The following is a 10,467-nucleotide window of genomic DNA, read 5'->3' on the forward strand; positions in this document are numbered from 1 at the left end:
GTATGGAAGTAGTTTTCTCCTGTACCCTGTGCATGTCCACTTGTTGTGGCTTTCCCATGACCCAAAGGGCTGCTTCCTGCTTCCTGCTTCCAGTGACTGTGGACAATCTCTGATCTGAGATGTTGGAGAATTTTTCATCACCCAGTGGACTGCAGCTATACTGTCTACAGTGAGGTCTAACCTCCTGTACACATTTGTCCTTCTTTGGTTACTATCCCTCAGCCCCAAGATCTATTTCTATCTTATAATGACTCTTCTATCCTAGTTTGATCAAGTTTTGCACATGTTTTGCACAGTGTAGGAGTGGCTGGGTGGCTCAATCAGTTAAGCATCTGACTTCAGCTCAAGTCATGATCTCACAGTGGGTGTGTGGGAGCCCTCCACTGGGCTCTGTGCTGACAGCTCAGAGCCTGGAGCCTGCTTAGGATTCTGTGTCTCCCTTTCTCTCGGCCTCTCCCCTGCTTCTGCTGTGTCTCCTTCTCTTTCAAAAATAAATAAACATTAAATTTAAAAAGTAAATAAAAAGTCACAGTGTAGTTTCTATCTTCTGACTGGACATACTGAAATGGACTCCAGATTTGGAATCTGGCACAGGTCTAGAAACTGAGCAAGGAATTGCAAATTTTTATTAAGACAACTTTCCGCAGCCATCTGTTTTATCCATTTTCCTTTCTTTTGACTAGAAACATAGAGCAGCATAGAGTTTTTTCCCCTCTTCTGTTTTGTCTCGAGGGACACTGTGTTCTACTAATCATCTCTACAACCCTGTGGGTCAAGTCCTTTTGGATGCCACATCAACTTCACCCATCATTACGATCATCATGAACCGTTGTGGAGCATTGGTGGTTAAGCACTACTGCGTGTCTTTGTCCCCTCCTATCAATGAGTCAAGTTCTCTTACCTCCGCTACTGTCAGATGAGAGCCACCACTAAACTTCTGAGTAATGCTTGATGCTTCCCTTCCTGGCATATACCTGACGGCCTTGACAAATTGCGTGATCTATGGAACTCCCTTGGAACAAAATCCTCTGGTGGGTTTTTCAGCCTCCTGTGATATGTCTGCTCAAGTGTGTCCATTGCCTGAGCTTTTTATGCTTTCTGTTCACCATATGCTACAGAAACTCAAGCATTTCAACTTAGCTCAGCATAAACCATTGCTTTCTTCAGCCTCCCTTGCATTGAGTTTGTACTGTCACCTGAATTTCTCAGAAGGGTGCTAAACCCAGTATCTTGAGAGCGTTACCCCAAGTCAATGAACTCTACCTTATTCAGTCTTATGTTCCAGCCCCTTTGATAAAATTTTCACAAGATCCCGTGCTCAGGTACCCCCGGTTCTGTATGGAAAATGCTGACTAACTCTCACAGCTCCTGTGGAGTACAGGCTCTGTCCTCCCTTATCAGGCTAACCATGAACCTGGCTGTTACTCCACATGCCTATTAACTTGGTGCTTTGGGCCCAGTTGCACTGTGGAGGAGAGGTCTCTGGAATGTCTTCCTCCACAAAGGTAGTATTAGCTTTTAGTGAGGAGAGGTTGGCCACCTTTGCAGGCTCTGAGGATTTAGATAAGTCTGTGGAGCAAAAATCTTCAGGAAATAGGCAGATATCCCTATCCTGTGAGTCAGGATTCCCAGGCTTCCCAATCAGGGCCCTGACATTGGCATAACAGACCTTCTTGGGTTATATATTCAATTGTCTTTGAAGCTAGGAATGCTATTTTAATTCTGAGTTTGGTTTTTAGCTTTTTCTGCCTCTTACTAAAAGAGAAAGGGGTTCTCTAGGATACCAAAGAGGCTCTCTGGCCTTCATAGTTAGCTTTCTGTTGTTAATTGCCCTCAGCTCTTCATTATCCCTCTGTAAGACAGGGGATCTGTAAATTTCATAGCAAATAGCCAATTCCAGTGTCCTTGTACACATGGCCTCCCAATTCCAGGCTTCAGACCAGTTTTGCAACTTGTACATTACAGAGGGGAGGAGTTTAGATTCTATCACCTTCCCTCCTGTTCAGATGCAATCAAATGACCCAGAGGTCAGCTGACAAACCTAGAAAGAATTTAGACAGCCTTGCAAGTTTTTTTTTTAATTAAAAAATAAGTTTTTTTACCTTTATTTATCTTTGAGAGACAGAGAGAGCACAAGTGGAGGAGGAGCAGAGAGAGAATGAGATACAGAATCCAAAGCAGGTTCCAGGTTCCAAGCTGTCAGCACAGAGCCCTATGCAGGGCTCGAACTCACAATCTATGAGATCATGACCTGAGCCGAAGTTGGACACTTAACCGGACTGAGCCACCCAGGTGCCCGCAGCCTTGCAAGTTTTTAAGGTGAAGATTTTTATTGGCTTACATGAGCACTCAGTCTTGTGTTTTTATTTTTCACTCTTTCTTTTTGGATGTATCTATTTGCTGGATATAGAATAATAAACTTGTTTTCCTCATTTGTCTATAAATTTTAGAAATCTGAGCATTTCAGTTAGTTGCCAAACATGAAGCATTAATCCTCCATAACGGAATATAGTTTATAAGGATTAGTCTTATTCTGTCACTGAATTATAAAAGTTACCATGAATGGAGCATTTTATTATCAGTGTACATTCTTTATTTAATCTGTGCCAGCACACTACAAATCAGCCCTAACTCTCTTATTTTACAGATCAGGAACCTCAAGGACAAGGAACTGAGATGACTTGCCCATGATCACACCCACTAGTGAGAAGTACAACCTATCTGACTCCACACTCACAATATCAAATTTTTTTTTCACAATATCAAATTTAATCAACTGAATCTTTTAGGTAATACAAGGCAGACATGCTTTCCTCCAAAATTAAAAATTCGAAGGCATGCCTCTTAAGGGTTAAGTAAACTTCCACAGACATTAGCCCGAATATTTTGTTCTGTGTTTCCTTCCCTATTTTAAGAGAGGGTATCTATCTTAAACCCTGGAACCTGAATAACTACTCATTATTCTAGGGAATGACCTAGAAAGAATGCTCAAGGGCATGCACAAACTTTTATATGTGATTACCTTGGGGTGGTTATCTCCACTCCAACCCACAATTGAGGGCATCAGACAAAACACTTTTCCCAGATTCAGCTACAAAATAATGCCTTCTTTATTATTATTATATGAACTGGGTTTAAAAAATGGAAAAATTGAGTTTCAATAATATCATAAAGAAAGGTAGACCTTTTATTTTACTAAGCATAAATAAGCTTATCATTTTTGTAAGTGATTGAGGGACAACAAAGTTCTTGTTATTATGGGGATACTTTTAATATTATTATCCTTTCCCAGTGAATTCAGTAGGATCTCAAGCCCCCAAGTGTGCACCTGTTTCCATGAGCTCTTGGATGAAGTTGTCTTCATGGCACTGCCGAGACTCCAGGTGTCTGCTGCTGCTTGGGCACTTAATGGGCTCATTCCCAAGCTGCTGCTTCTTCCCTGCCTGACATCACTGGCCATACCCAGAAATGGAAAAGGGTCTCTGCTTTCAGCAGTCATATCTTCGTATTTGGCTCACAAAGAGCTTGATAAATTCTTCCCTGTTGGCTGGAATCAAACACATTTGGTAGGGAGTCAAAGTCCTACTTGAAACAGTCTTATTGAAAGGGCAACTTAACTGACCTTAATTGACTCATGTGTCTTAATTCTTTCCTACCTGAAGATAATTTTCTCCATGAAATTAGGGATGCTATTCCTCCTTCCTTCTTTCCTCTTTCTCCTCTCTCCCTTTCTTTCTTCTTTCTTGCTTGCTTGCTTTCTTTCTTTCTGTTTTTGAGGCTTAAATACCCACATACTGGATTTCACACAACGACATTTACAGTTTACTTCCTGCTTTCTCAAGAGCCCTAGGACCCACAGTGACTATCCATGAGCATCTTCAGGACAATTTTTATTTCTAGGAGTTAATAAGAGTTAATGTTCAACTAATGTTTATTTGAAGGAGTGGCTACATCAGTGAGAGAAAATGATGAAGTGAGCCTAACAGTTATGTTACATAAGAAAAGTTGTATATGCAGGGGCGCCTGGGTGGCTTAGTCGGTTAAGCGTCCGACTTTCACTTAGGTCATGATCTCGCAGTTCGTGGGTTCGAGCCCCGCATCGGGCTCTGTGCTGACTGCCGGCTCAGAGCCTGGAGCCTGTTTCAATCTGTGACTCCCTCTCTCTCTGACCCTCCCCTGCTCACGCTGTCTCTCTCTCTCTTAGAAATAAAACATNTTTCAATCTGTGACTCCCTCTCTCTCTGACCCTCCCCTGCTCACGCTGTCTCTCTCTCTCTTAGAAATAAAACATTAAAAAAAAAAAAAAAAAAAAAAAAGTTGTATATGCAGTATTTGTGTATTTAAAAATACCTGTGTAATATATTTGCACATATTTTTTAGACATGATTTCTTTATTGGGATGTATGACTTTTATTGAAGTATAATTAACATACAGTGCTATGTTAGCTTCAGGTATAAACATAATGATTCAACAAATCTATACATTACTCAGTGCTGAGTACAATAAGTGTAAGTCACCATCTGACACGAAACAACATTATTGTAGTCTTAATGAGATCGGGCCATTTGCAACCACATGACTATACCTAGAGGGTATTATGCTAAGTGAAGTAAGTCAGACAGAAAAAGACAACAGGATTTCACTCATATATGGAGTTTAAGAAATGAAATAAATGAACAAAGAAAAAAGAGACAAACAACAACAAAAACAGACTTAAGTACAGAGAACCTACTGGTGGTTGTCAGATGGGAGCTCAGTGGGGAAATGGGCGAAATAAAGGAGATTAAGAGGTACAAACCTCCAGTTACAAAATAAATAAGTCATGGAGATGAAAAGTACAGTATTGGGATATATAATTTTCAACGAAGTATAACTGTACCTTTTTTTGAAGCACTTCTTATTGAAGAATGAGATCCAGACTCATATTAATAAAAGGATGGGACGCACTTAGGCCAAGGAAGGATGTATCTATATCTACACCCATAGCTCTCTCTTTCTCTCTGTCTCTGGTGAGCTAAATCCTTTCCACATAATGTCTTTTCATATTTATCTCAACACTTTCTTCATGGTTTTACTATTACTAGTGATAAAGAGTGATATAGACAGTTTAAGAATTCATTATAAACATGTCCCCTAAAACACTCACAGATGTATTAGGTGTTCCAGACTTAGGCTCTCCATCCTTTTCGCTAACTGCACGGTGGACCAGGACCATCCTACTACACTGGCCCAGGTGGCTTCACAGAGACCCATGTGAATAGAAATCCTAAAATTGTGTAGCCACACATAGCGGCTCTAAGATTACTATATTACTAAAATTTTATGGGCATATTTCCCTGTCTCCTTTGGAAATTACGGAGCATGACTCTCAAGTCAGATCCCTACCAAATCTTAGCATTGAACTGAACCAGGAGTCTGATAAACTTATTTCAATCATTTTAATAGGAAAAATAATGTAATAATAGTATATCTTCTCAGAATGGTTTTTAAAAATATTTATTTATTTATTTTAAGGGGCAGGAGGGGCAAAGAGAGAGGAAGAGAGAATCCCAAGCAGGTTTGGTGCTGTTAGTAGGAACCCTGAGGCGGGGCTTGATCTCACAAACTCTGAGATCATGACCTGAGCTGAAATCAAGAGTTGGATGCTTAACTGACTGAGCCCCCCAGGCACCCCAAAGATGATTTTTTTAAAAGACTCATTTCAGTCTACAAAGAACTTCCACATCCATTTTCCCTTTGTACTCCCATACCAACCCGGAGTATAAGGTCTACAAGTCTCATTGTATAATATTTAGAACTGAGATTTAGGGAGATTTAGCAACTTGACCAAAAGTCACACAGCCTTTTAGTGACAGACTTGGAATTCAAAGTGCTGATTCTAAATGCTAAAAAAATTTCCACTATCAACTTAAAAAAAATCAGAAATAACTTGCCTGTGCTAGGGAGAATTTAGTGACCTCATAGGTGTGTCTAAAATCAAAGGGGTATCACAATATTACCTAAAATCTCAAAAGAGCGGAAAAAATACCCACAGACATTGGAAGGGAAATTTTATTTCATTGTATATTAGAGAGAAGACCATTCAGTCCAATATACTCAGTGAAGTTGTCTTAGTTCTACTTTGCCCTCAATATGGACTTTCTCACCTTCCCTATCTTTTTTTCTCAGGTTGAAAGGTTGTCTTGTAGACGGGTGTTTTGGGGGGAAAGGCCTATGCAGAACTAGGTGAGGTGAAGGACCAAGAATTATCTGAGAAAGAGATGTTCATATGCCCACAGCCATTAATGTGCTCCAAGTGCAAGGTGTGGCTGGCACCCGTTTTGGAGTTGGGATGCCTAGGTAGGTTAAATTTTCAGAAGAATTATCAACTCCCTGTTGGCCAAACATCAAATAAGTGAATTTAATCAAATGATAACAATCTGGAGTATTGAAGATTCTTCCATTTCTCCCTTTTCCCATCCATACCATACAGAGCTATTCCTTCCTTGTTCATATTTGACTTCTACTTTGGCTACCTTTTTAGAGTTTAAGTCTCTAGTGTGATACAGCATACAAGCAATGAAGCATAAAACGTTTAGGCCCACATATTGATATCACACCATTAAATTTTACGTATGCGTACACCCATGTAAGCACCATCCAAATTAAGCACCCAGGAAGGTCTCACCTACCTGTGCCCAATTAATAACCCCTCCCCGCAAAGTAACCACCATTCCGAGTTCTATCACCTTAGACTAGTTACCTGTTTTCACACTTCTTATAAAGCAACAGAGTAGGCGTTCTTGTGTCAGTTTCTTTGTTTAGGCATTATGTTTGCGAGATTCATCCACCCTCTTCTGTATAGATGCAGTCCATTCTTTTTCATCACTGCATAGTATTCTACTGTGTATTACACAGTCATTCTATTTTCGATGGGTGCTTGCATTGCTGCCATTTGTGAGCTGTCATGAATCAAGCTGCTATGAATTGTCTTGCACAAGTCTTTTGGTGGACATATGCTTTTATCTTTTTTGGGCACATCCCTAGGAATGGAATTGCTGGGCCATAGGTTAGGCATATGGCTAGCGTTCATGGAGATTGCCAAAGACTTTTCCAAAGAAGCTACACCAATTCTCACTCCAGTTGGCCCACATTCTCACCCACACTTGATAGTGTCAAGATTTTTCATTGTTGTTATTTTCATTGGTATACAGTGGGATGTAATTGGGTCTTAATTTGCATTTCCCTAATAACTAATGATGTTGAGTAATTTGTCCTATGCTTATTGGCCACTAATGTATCCTCTTGCTAAGTGCTTATTGAAGGCTTTTTCTGCTCCCCCCCCCAAAATTGGGGTTATCTATATTTCTCCAATGGATTTGTACTTCTTTATATAATCTGGATATGAGTCCTCTTTGTAAATATGTGTCTTTTCCTGATCTGCCCTAATTGCCTTTTCATTTTCTCATTTGTGTATTTTAGCCATCAGCAAACTTTTTCTGTAAAGGGCCAGATGGTAATTATTTTAGACTTTGTAAGCCATGTGATCTCTGTTGCTACTTACTACTCAACTCTGCCATTGTAGAAAATAAAGCAGCTGTAGACAGCTATACATTAAATGAACAAGCATGGCTATATTCCAATAAAACTTTATTTATGGACACTGAATGTTTGAATTTCATGTACATTTCACATATCGTTACATTTCCTCTGACTTTTTTAACCATGTGAAAATGTAAAAACCATTTTGAGCTCACAGGCTATACAAAGACATATAGCAGGATGAATTTAGTACATTGGCCATAATTTGGTGACCCGAGATGTATTTTATATGCATAAAATTTTCATGAGTTCAAATTTATATCTCTTCTTTTGTTATTAATGCTTTTTATTCCTCTGTAAGAAATCTTTGCCTATCACAAGTTCTTGAATATGTTCTCCTTTGCTTTATCCTAAAAAGCTGTACTTTATCACTCAACATTTATGTCGATGATCCATCTAGGATTAAGTCTGTATATGGTGTGAAGTAGAGGTTTTACACTTTTGTTTGTATGTACTCAAGTTATCATATACCTTTTCCAACTCTTTTATGCACCTATGAATTACCAGCTCTGTGAAACATTTCCTGATGGCGAATGTCGAGGTTACAACCATCGGCTCGCCATTCATTCAACACATACTTTTAAAAAATTTTTTAACGTTTATTTATTTTTGAGACAGAGAGAGACAGAGCACGAGCTGGGGAGGGGCAGAGAGAGACGGAGACACAGAATCCAAAACAGGCTCCAGGCTCTGAGCTGTCAGCACAGAGCCCAACGCGGGGCTCGAACCCATGGACCGCGAGATCATGACCTAAGCCTAAGTCAGCCGCTTAACCAACTGAGCCACCCAGGCGCCCCTAACACCTACTTTTTAAAGGCTTTTTATGCATCATGCTTGACACAAAGGTTTGGCTCTTGTGTGAAGGCGATTGTCTTTTGAAGATAACAACTAAGTCTCTACAATAAAATGTGATATGTGCCATGATTATATTGCAGGCATTTATGTTTTTCTTCTACTAAAAATGAGTCCTTTGAAGAAATAGACTATAAGCTTTAATTTGGTTATCTCTAGCACCTTGCATGATCTCTAGTACAGAATATGTGCTCATGAAAATTTCATGAGTAAATGAGTGGATAAATATCCACATACATATATATATATATACAGTGACTATTTACACATATACGTATACATATATATGCACTATGTATACAGTGCATATGAATTTCAGAGTGTATAAATATAAGATTTCAGTGAATATCACACATATGTATATATGTGTACACACACACACATACACCCTTCAACCTCTTCTTCCCAGACACACAAGCTAAAGTACCTTTTGTGCAACCACTAATCTTTGTGTACCTTGGTCAGAGGACAAAGTTTATGCAGTATAGCCTCCTGATCAAAGTCTTGGTGGCTCCCGTATCAGACTGCCTCCATTCAAATCCAGGCTCTATCACCTAGTGGCTGTGTACTCATAGACCAGATACTTAAACTTTCTGTGCCTCAGTAACCTCATCCGTAAAATGGGAAAACCTCATGGGGTTGTTTAGAATATTAAATGAGTGCATGCATATAAAATAATCAGAGACCTACAAAGCTCAATGAGGACAGGAATTTTTGTCTACTTTGTTCATATACGTACCCCTAGCTCCTAGAAGACTGGTACATTGTGGACACTCAATAATCACATCTAGTGCATGAATGATAAATACCTGGATCAGAAAAATCCCAATGATTGTTGGCTATGGTTATTTCATACATGACAGAAACATTCTGAATTCTGTTTTCAGCCATTCCCCATCCCCCAGTCCCCAGTGATGACAATTCCACTCTTTGGGAAGCATAGCATTTTGCATCAGTGACACAAGGTGGCAGCATCAGTCTCCTTTTGAACGATCAGCCACTCTAGTTTCCCCATTCTAGAGAGAAACCCCAACTGGCATCTTTATGCGCAAGTTCCTCTATCCAGTCTAGATTCTGTTATCTTAAATAACAACATTAAATATTTGGATTATTTAAGGTTAGCTCCTAACTGCCCTAATTTCTAGCTAAAGAAAAGATTACTACTGGTAAAAAGATTAAAAAAAAAAAAAAAGTAATGACATAATCCAGGCTGACTTATAGGAATACTACTGTTTTGTGTGTTCCTAAAGCTCCATTTTTGTAAAAACTGCTTGACAAATAATGAACACAAGCCTTCCCTTGCTGCTACACAAGGTGCAACAATGTTGTTCCTTTCCAAGTCTGTAAGAAAAGACAAAACAAAAGCAAATGTTCTCTGCTTTCTAAATAAAGACATGTGACCGATTCTGCAGTCCTTCTAAATTATTCTGTGAAACGACTGCGAAGAAGCAGACATTTCTGAGCACCTTTAAAGGTGAGACATTGTGGTGTAAAGAAAAGAATCCTGGTTTAGAAATTAAGAGACCTAGAGGATTCAAGTGGTGCTTCAAGAATCTCCTTATCTCCAACTTTATTAAATAAAGTTCCTATCTTTCCAAAATTCAGTACCTTTATTTCTAAAACAAAGATAAACAATCTCTGCCTTACTTACTTGAAATGAGATCAGTGAATGTAAACACTTTTATAAACTGTAAAGGATTCTATTTTATACTGCATGAGCTAATGTTAGAATCATTTCCATATTACCTACGGGGAAAACCAGTTCTAGCCAGTTAAATGGGCTTGCCTCAGTTTTCTCATCTATAAAATGGGCTGATGAAAGCAACCCCACCTACTTCAGAGAGTTCTAAGGATAAAATAAGATAATAGATATGAAAGTGCATTTAAAATGAGAGAGTACTCTCATTAATAATAAGATTATTAGTTTAAGCAAAGGGTTTTTCTCGAGTCTCACAAACAATCCTCAAGAAAATAGTACATAACTAAATAGGCTTTTAAAAATAAGCATGCTTGATTCACTTCAGAAATCTTGG

Source organism: Hyaena hyaena, unplaced genomic scaffold (assembly GCF_003009895.1).
Source record: "Hyaena hyaena isolate Hyena2069 unplaced genomic scaffold, ASM300989v1 scaffold_5, whole genome shotgun sequence".
Lineage (NCBI taxonomy): Eukaryota > Metazoa > Chordata > Mammalia > Carnivora > Hyaenidae > Hyaena > Hyaena hyaena.